General features: G+C 46.0%; 1 long non-coding RNA gene across 1 annotated transcript; it reads left to right on the top strand.

Annotated features, from left to right (window-relative positions):
- The first annotated feature begins 4,016 nt into the window (after window positions 1-4,016).
- Window positions 4,017-8,084, top strand: LOC149349191 (uncharacterized). The gene is made up of 3 exons (XR_016289979.1): window positions 4,017-4,262; window positions 5,072-5,252; window positions 7,006-8,084. It is a non-coding gene; the product is annotated as an uncharacterized LOC149349191 (long non-coding RNA).
- The last annotated feature ends 980 nt before the right edge of the window (window positions 8,085-9,064 follow it).

Here is a 9,064-nt window from a genome sequence, read left to right as displayed (position 1 = left end):
GAGGCAGGCAAGGGGTACCTGCAGGTCGAAATACGACCAGGAGACGAGTGGAAAACGGCCTTCACGTGTCACAGAAGCCTGTTTCACTTCACGAGAATGCCTTTTTTGGTTCGTCCGGAGCTCCGAGCTCATTCCAAAGGCTGATGGACCGTGTTCTCGGAGACGCCAGATGACATGACGCTCTCGCCTACCTGGACGATGTTATCGTCTACTTTCAAGCTTTCGAGGAGCACCTCGATCACCTGAGAGATGTCCTGGGAAAGCTCAGGGCGGCTGCCATCATGCTCAATCCCACAAAGGCGCAAATCTTTCAGGCTCAGGTGAGCTTGCTTGGCTACCGAGTAGAACGGGGACAGGTGTCTCCTGATCCTGAGATGCTTTGGGTTATCCTGGAGCTTCATGAGCCTAAAGATGTGAGCGGTGTTCGCCGTTATCTGGCATGGTGGGATACTATCGCCACTTCATTCCTGACTGTGTGCGATTGCAAGCGCCCTTGGCAAGGTTTCTAAGAAAGTCATCTCCATGGATATGGGGAGAGTAACAGGAAAAGAGCTTTTATCAGCTCTCGCACGCTATCGCTGAGACGGCAGCTTTGAAGCTATCCGACCTTAACAGCCCATTTGTTATCCAAACAGATGCCTGTGATATCGGAGTTGGAGCATTACTCCTTCAGATGGAGGGGGATCAATTCCGACCTGTGGCACTTGAGAGCCGCGCCCTGACGCCGCAGAACGCAATCGCTCAGCGACACAAAATGAATGCCTGGCCATCATCTACGCACTCCGAAAGTAGTGTACCTCCGTGTTCCTCTGTCGTGACGTCATGTGTCACGTGGTATGTCACGTGGTGTGACGTCACTGAACCACGTGGTGTGCACGGCGCATAACAACGGCGAAGGGCTGTAGTGTACCTCTGTCTTCCTCTGTCGTGACGTCATGTGTCACGTGGTATGTCACGTGGTGTGACGTCACTGTACCACGTGGTGTGAACGGCGCATAACCACGGCGAAGGGCTGTAGTGTTCCTCCGTCTTCCTCTGTCGTGACGTCATGTGTCACGTGGTATGTCACGTGGTGTGACGTCACTGTACCACGTGGTGTGAACGGCGCATAACCACGGCGAAGGGCTGTAGTGTACCTCCGTCTTCCTCTGTCGTGACGTCATGTGGCACGTGGTATGTCACGTGGTGTGACGTCACTGTACCACGTGGTGTGCACGGCGCGTAACCACGGCGAAGGGCTGTAGTGTACCTCTAGTAATATGCTTCGCATAATATACTACAAACCGAGAAAGCATTTTGGTGATGCGAATAAAAGCCTAAAATAATCAAGTACTGTAGCCGACAACTTCAAAGCGGCAACTAAACTAACCTTGAAGACGAAACAAAAATTTGCAATCACATTCTCATAGCCGAGCACACTGTGGTTTTTGAGACATTTCAGTTCAATTTTCTCAATACTAGCCTTACTGCTTTCGCATTTTCGAATGCGGGAAAAAGGGCAAACTTCATATCAGAACATTCATCCCGAAATTCAGAAATGCGCCCTGGATCGAAGATATTTAGTGACACTTTTTCATTGTATGAAGTATTGTACGAAATAAGTTACCAGCAAACGAAATAATTTTGGTACAAAGTGAATGAATTTTATTTATTTATTTATTTATTTATTCAATAAACCCCTAAAGGCCCTCAATCGAGGGTATTACATAGGGGGGAGCAATGACACACAACGCAAAATAAGAATGAGCAAGCACTAAGGTGCAAAACATAAATACAAAAAGCACATGTAGAAAACAAAACAAGAAACAAACAAAAACCTGTAGTATACATTGTAATTTACACGAAAAAAGAACAGATAGCGTTTTAGAGGCAATAACAATCGCAGGAACAAAACAAAATAAAACAGCTCAATGCAGCAAGTGGTACAATCAATTAGTAAAGCTAAACGGACATTTGGGACATGGAATACTCAAGTATTATTGCCTCGCACTTCAAGGAAATTAAAAGAACTTTCTAAGCAAAAATAGGAGTTACATATTGAGTTACATAAGCTCAATGATGACTTCGTTACAGCGAATTAGTTTCAGTGATGGCTCCTTCTACACGAAAACAATGCTTTCTGCTGCGTATTCGGCCTTAAATTCTGTACTCAGGCAGTCAGTCATCAATCAGATTTAACATTTCAGAACTAACAAAAAGTTTCAGCAGAGCTGTACAACCACTCTGCCAATTCGATAACACGATGGTGTTGCTATTGTTGCAATTCTTGATAGGTCATATTTTAACGTGCAGTCTAACAGTAATGTACCGTACGACGGTGCTAAAACACGCTAGTGGTAAGAGCGTTTCGCTCTGAGGTTTCAGAGTGATTATTATTGCGAACTAGAAAAAAATTTAAGTTTAGCATTGCACCGATGTGCTTCCACACTCATTGAATAACACGTTCTCGCTTGCTCAAAAGGCGCCCAAATTATATCACCAGCTTCAGGAGAACTCCTTCCTGAACCTCCACCGAAAGCACTTTCTTCCCCTGCCCGGTACACTTTATTTAGAGCCCGGTACACTTTATGCCACTCCACGTGGGAGCGCCCAATTTAAACCCTCTCACTACCCTCCTCCTCGAGCGACCAGCAATGGCTGATCGCACGGGACTGAAAACCCCGCGCGAAAATGGCCGCACCGCTTCGAGCTCTGAGTAAATTCTGTGTAACGTGTGCAGGCTTACAGCTTCGAGAGCTCAGGCTGCTTCGTTCCTCAGCGACTGTACATGCGAAATTTCGCGCAAGGCAATATTAATTTTTATTCATGTTCGGCGACCGATACTATAAAGAGAATATAGAGAAACAAAACAGGTAACAGCGGCCCGCTGTACTCAACTCCGGTAACGAGGGCATTGCATGAGGAAGGTGCACGGCAATTGGAGCACTTTAAGCCCTCATTCTTGACTTGTTACATTTTTCACTAGTACTGAGCCACAGAGGAGATTCCAGTATGGAAAAAGCTAGGGTGAGAGCAGCCCCCGCTTTGAGCACCGCTAAAGCACCGGCGAAGTGCCTCTTCCGCATCTTCACTTGCATCTCCTTCAACGCAAACACGGTACGAAGCTGTGGCGAGGGAAAACGTGGCGATAGCTGTATTTTATATCTTCCCGTAATGCAATGAGTAAGAAACCCTGGAATAAAGTGTTGGGTTTTAACGTAGTCATACCGAGCAGACGCGCGAAAACGTGTTCATTCTTCGCCTTTTCTTACTGGCATCAGCGGACGTGAGGCCGAGCCGAGGACCGCGAAAGGCGGAGGCAAAAATCAATCAAGGTAGCACACAAAAATACTACGGTAGCGCGACTGTCGGCGCGGCTCGCTCGAGCTAAGAGCGTGCAAGGTGTCCAATGGCGTGATATAAACACACACAAAACAGAGGCGATGCTGCAGCGCGGCCTTGAAAGTTTCGCATGTCACGCTAGAGCGGCGTGCGAACGCTCGCGTTCCCAAGGCACACAGACGTACTTACACTAAATGGCATGAGCCAAGCTCTGTATACTAAGCGACACAATATGAGAAAATCAAAACCGAAACCATTAGCGTTCGCCAACATCATCATCATTCCTGATTCTGCGACGCAGTTACGGGGAGCTCGGTTATAGTCTTATAACTGAGTAGTTATTGCAGCCATGTAGCGGCTGCGGCTTCCCGCATGAGCCCAGCTGCGTCGCCTGTAGCTGCCCGCCTCTGCGAGCTTTCGTTCGCAGCGCCGCCAGAAGCAGATGGTTGTGAATAGTTGCATTTTTTCGCCTAAATTATTATCAATTTGATGACTTTGTAATTGAAACAAAATATTTTGTTATTTAATGCACAAGTATGTGACAAAAAGAGCTTTTCCAATGCTTTTTTTTTTAAGTGTGTACCGTTAGGCGATTTTAGCGCCCCCTTTCCGTTCGCTGGCGGCGGATTGCGCGACTCATGTTGGCCGCGCGCTACACTATTTTTTAGTACGCTGAAGCGACTCTTTGTTGACGGGCTGCGGCGGTTGTGAAGTTGTGGGTGCCTTTCGTCGGTTTGTTTGTGTTGAATGTGCGGCCTCGTATGTGTTGTGGTAGTGTGACTGAACTCGGAAGGTGACAGATGGCTCCAGTGCTGCGGAAGACGTTCTTACGCGCATGCAGTGCTCAAAAACTGCTCTGACGTACTGCACCCAACCACGCCGAGAGCGGCCGGCGCCCGATGCCCGATAGAAGAAACGGCTTGCCGCGAACGCTGACGAATGTAAGTACAGAACTGGAAAGTGACTTCTGCGATGTGTCGGGGGGATGCATGAGGGCTGCGAATGCATTTGGGTTGGTCTTCACGTCTTGTTCGCAGTGAGATGCAAAATGCGAGCACCGCGCGATCGTTTGCAGAGAGAAGGTGTTCTGACACGCTCGCTTGCCAACTATGCAACTTTTAACCCGCCGCCTTGCGCTGTTTGCGTCAGCTCCACGGCGGAGAAGTTATGTGATAGAATTTGGTTGCACGCTGAGAACTATGGGGTGCTGCTTGATTCGTTATTCCGACTGAACAGGAGCAGCGCGTGAAAAGGAGACCATAAGAACGAAAAGTGCTTGTATCGGCGTGCGTCTTTTGATTCTGCTGTCTGAGTGTTTACTGGATATGGAGCATTGCCCGTTCCACATCTAAGTCACGTCAAGTGCTGTGGTTCTTAATACCTCTGGTCAACGTAACGACGATCAAAAATAGCAGAACCATTCCTTTGCACTGCAGCTGAGGTAATCGCAGTGTGGAAAGTTTGTTGTCATTTTATTTGAATTACATTCAGTACATTCCTGTCGTTCCCATATTTTCAGCCCGAAGTGATAAATTATAACGTGATTCGCGAATAATACCTCTAAGAAAAGTATGACTAGCTTTGTAAGCCATTTTTATGCAAACTATAGGAGGCTTAGGCAATTAATCGTTAGCCTCCACTCCTGAACACATTGCACTGAACAGCTGGAGGTTGTAATGGGATGTGGCTTCTGTGATGATGTTTATGAAAGCATGGCTCTAATACAGCCTTTCTTCAAATGTGCCCGCAGTCAAGCTCTGTACAGCTGCTCCACCGGTATCATCACGCTACTTTTGCACCAGCTTTCATCTGTCATCGAGCCAGTGCTACCTCAACCAGAGGCACATGACATCAAGACCTGCTGGTGCAGCCTATCAGCCATTGACACTGGATATCAAGCATGTGCCACTTGTAAAGAGATAGGTACACCAGTGGGTATTTTTTCCTTGTCTTTTTTAGCCTGACAAGAATCTTCTGGTCCAGGCTCCCTCTTTCTTTCATTTGTTTTTTTTTTCATCTTTTAAAAGAGGACCAAGAGAAAGGGAAAAGATATTGCGGGCGTCATGAAAGCACTCCCCTAGTCAAGCGCATGGTGTTATAGTGTGAAATGCTTTTTTATAGTTTTTTCCCTCATGCCTCTCGTGCTTGGGAATCTTGATCATAGTATAGACCAAATTAAAACAATTATCTGCTTCATGACCTTTAACAGTAATCTAAAAACAGCAAATAAATTTTATAGGTTTACTTCAGCAGTACCTACCTCTTACAAGGTATGGCATGTTTGAAGTGAACCAGTGGTGTGGTAACTGTATGCCAGGCATAGCCTAACGGGCATAATTTCATAATTGAATATTAGCGTTCAAGTGGAGCACTCTGCTTTAGAAGCATAGGTGTTGCTAGCATCAGTAATTGATACCTTACCAGATTATCCTTGCATTACATGAAACCCTGTAAAGCTTATATTTAAGCTGTACAGAAGAAAGGTGCTTATTCGATATGTCATGAGCATTGCTGAGGTTTTCTTTCACACTCCCTTTGTCACAACCAACTGCACTGTACAGTTGAAATGCATTTGGAATTGAGTATTGGTGCATTGTTATTTTTATTCATGCCGAAGTTCAGTTACTGGTTCCATTACACTAGCTGAGCCTAAGTCAACAAATATTGCTGCGACCTTAACATGACCCCTTGCTGTACTTGAACCCATGCGTTTGATGTTGCCTCTCTCCCGTGCCATCAAGGTTTGTAATAAGCTGTGTAAATAACTTAATTTACTTTCTCGAGGTATTTATTGCTGCAATTAGTAACAGGTAATTTCCTAAAGAACAACCTAAGTACTCCTTTGGAACACTTGTTTGCTTGTTTTCCTTGTATTCTTAACTTAAACAGATATGAGCAGGCCTCAGCACTGGAGGGATGCGCTGTGGGACAAATAAAAAACTACCAGTCCAGCTGCTCCCTTAGGGGCACGTTGCTGAGGCTTTTATCGCTTTTAGTTCTATGCATCTTTACTTACAAGTGTTGTATCTGACGCAGTGTGTGCCTTAATATTTTGATTCATTTGCTTTACAGTGTGCCACTCTTGCCCTGAGAACTTGCTCACCTCTGTACTCTTTGTTCGTACATTTTCCCCTAACACCTAGCATAGCTCCAAATGATGCTACATTATCTACAAGCTGGTAAATAAAATGAACAGCAAGTAAAGTTAAGTTACTCCCTCCTAGCCGCTCTAAGGGAAAGAAACATGGGTTATATTGCATTGTGTTTGTGGCATCACTTTTGAAAACAAAAGCTGCCTGAATTTTTGTATAGACAAATCAGAAACACAACATAATTTTCATATTTGATGGCCTGCATCTTATCTTCACATGACTGGAATGGCTAAATATCTCTTTGTGGTAGCCTAATTAGGTGTAACACGTTGATGTCAGTTCCTGTGAATATCATTGTCTTTGAATGTGGGGGCAGAATTGAACACAACAGCATGTTATAGCTTTTTCTTGTTCAAGGAAGCATTGCATTTAACTCTAGTCTTGTGACGGCTGCTTATGCTATTACTCAGCAGCCTATCAAACTCACTCGGAGTGCTGAATTTTAGTGCACATTTAACTGATTATTGCTTCTCTGTGTTTGATTCTATTAGAAGTTACTATAACTGTGTACCTTGAATGTTTTCTTTTGCAGTTCTCTTGCTGCTGCATTCCGCCATGGAGGAGGCTACCTGTTAATTGGTGCACACGTCTCATCACTAGGACGCTACCTCTTCCGCTGGTGATGCAGACAAGTAACGACAGGGTTAATTGGAGAGACATGAGAGAGGCCTTTGCCCTGCAGTGGGCGTAGTCGGGCTGATGATGATGATGAACAAGCAGGCTGCCCGATATTGAGGACAAGTGTCAGGATAGTGCACCAACAAAGTTGCTTAAGCATTTCTGTGCTGATGTATGTTTATTAAAATCAGCTCATAGCTTGATATCTACATCCATGTGGACATTTAGCTTATGTTTTGCATCCTGTTTGACTTTTAATTGACTAGTGTTTGCAGCCTTTAATGTTGGTCTTAAAGGGCCCCTGCCCACCCCATAATCCCAAACACTCTCTACCTCACTTTGAGCGAGCCTCCTCTCCTTCCATTCCCTCCTCGAAATTTTTCTCTCCCGCTCCTCGTCGAGTAGGCTCGGCAAGGCAAAATCACCCCTTCCTTCTCCGGTGTAAGGCGGAGGCGTGGTGTCTGTGGAGTGCGTCACAGGGCGACGTCATGGCCCCGCCTTCAATAGAATTCTTTTCTTGGTGTTTGCATTTTCTCCGCACACTGAACGATCGAAGGCGCGATCGGCTCGACCACCTAGACTTGTTAGCGAGCGCATCCTTTCATACATCTGTTTGTCATTCCCAGTTAACGAGCCACCCTTTCATTTTCTTTTAGGCCTCCCCACCGTTTCACGAGCGGAGGGGCGGAAGTCGGTTGTGTTCGAAACACACGGCGAAGCGCGGACCCGGCAACCGCCCGTTTGCTTTTCTCCATGCGTGTTTGTGTTCTGTGTGTTTGTGTCTTTTCTCCGCTCCAAAGCATATGTCATTCATTGGAGTCAAGGCGTACGCAAGATGCACGAAAGATAAGCGGTGTGTGTGCGGAGCGGTCAAGTGGGCGAGCGAGGGAAAGGCTCTGCTGCACTAGTAATTAAAACCTTGTTTTGGAGGGCTTGCATAGAAGAAAAAAATCTGAGAAGGGAGCGCGTACGCAGAGCGTCTCGTGAGGTGATCACGGCGGGGGTAGGGGGGGGGGGCGAACCAACTCCCTCAGTTTTACTATTTTTTACTTTTTATGGCTAGGGTTCAAGGCTGTCGCCGCACGCTCCCTCCGCAGTTTTTTTTTTGTTCCATCGTGCGGGTTTGTAGGCATGAGCCAGAACAGAAGGCGCTGCGGAAAGCCTTGTGCAGACGACGCGACGCCAAGGCTACGCCCAACCTTCTCCCGTCAGTCAGAACGATGCACCAATGGAGTGCCTTTAGCGAAAGTAGCCCCCCTTGACGTCAGCGGGGTTCAGAGTAGCGGGCCGGGCCCGTTTTTGTTGAAGGAAAGAACTAGCGGGCTTTGATTTGAATTTCCGCAGCTTTTCGGGGCGCGCATGGCTCTAGTATTTTGCAGAGGTTATATTCGATGCCTCATCTATGCAGTGGGCTTGTTTTTCAAAAATGTCCGGACCCTGGGCAGTGGCCCTTTAAGACAGTGTAAGCATTGTTTCACTGTGTGGGATTTTTTAGCTGTTTTGGAGAGGTGTGTGTGTATGCATGCAGTTTTTTTCCACGGGTTTGTTATGTGGCTCATGGAACCTTCATGTTACAGAAGAAATTATTTCATTTCTGTGTTGTACAGGAAAGTGAGCAGTATTTATGTGCACCAGGTGTTTCAGGGAAGAATAAATAGTTTTCAAAATTATGGCTTTTGCTTCATAGTATTACCAGAGTTAGCAGACACCAGAAAGCTGGTGAGGTGTATTTAGTAAGCTGGTTAACTAATTTCAGATAATTATCTTTTTAGCGAACACAGGTTTGCAACTGGTTGCAGTTAGAGACTTTTAGCCAGTCGTTAATAGTAGCCATACCAGTTTTTAGAATGTACAAAACATGATTACTTTCGCCGCTGTGGCTCGACAAAATTTGGCTGCATCGTGTGAAAATACATGCGCTTTTGAAAGCTTACAGGGAGAGCAACCCCTCCAGTTCATGTAACTGCTACAAA

The sequence above is a fragment of the Amblyomma mixtum genome, chromosome 3, assembly GCF_055824585.1.
Source record: "Amblyomma mixtum isolate Tamu chromosome 3, ASM5582458v1, whole genome shotgun sequence".
Taxonomy (NCBI): domain Eukaryota; kingdom Metazoa; phylum Arthropoda; class Arachnida; order Ixodida; family Ixodidae; genus Amblyomma; species Amblyomma mixtum.
This window is presented reverse-complemented; position numbering and strand designations above follow the sequence as displayed.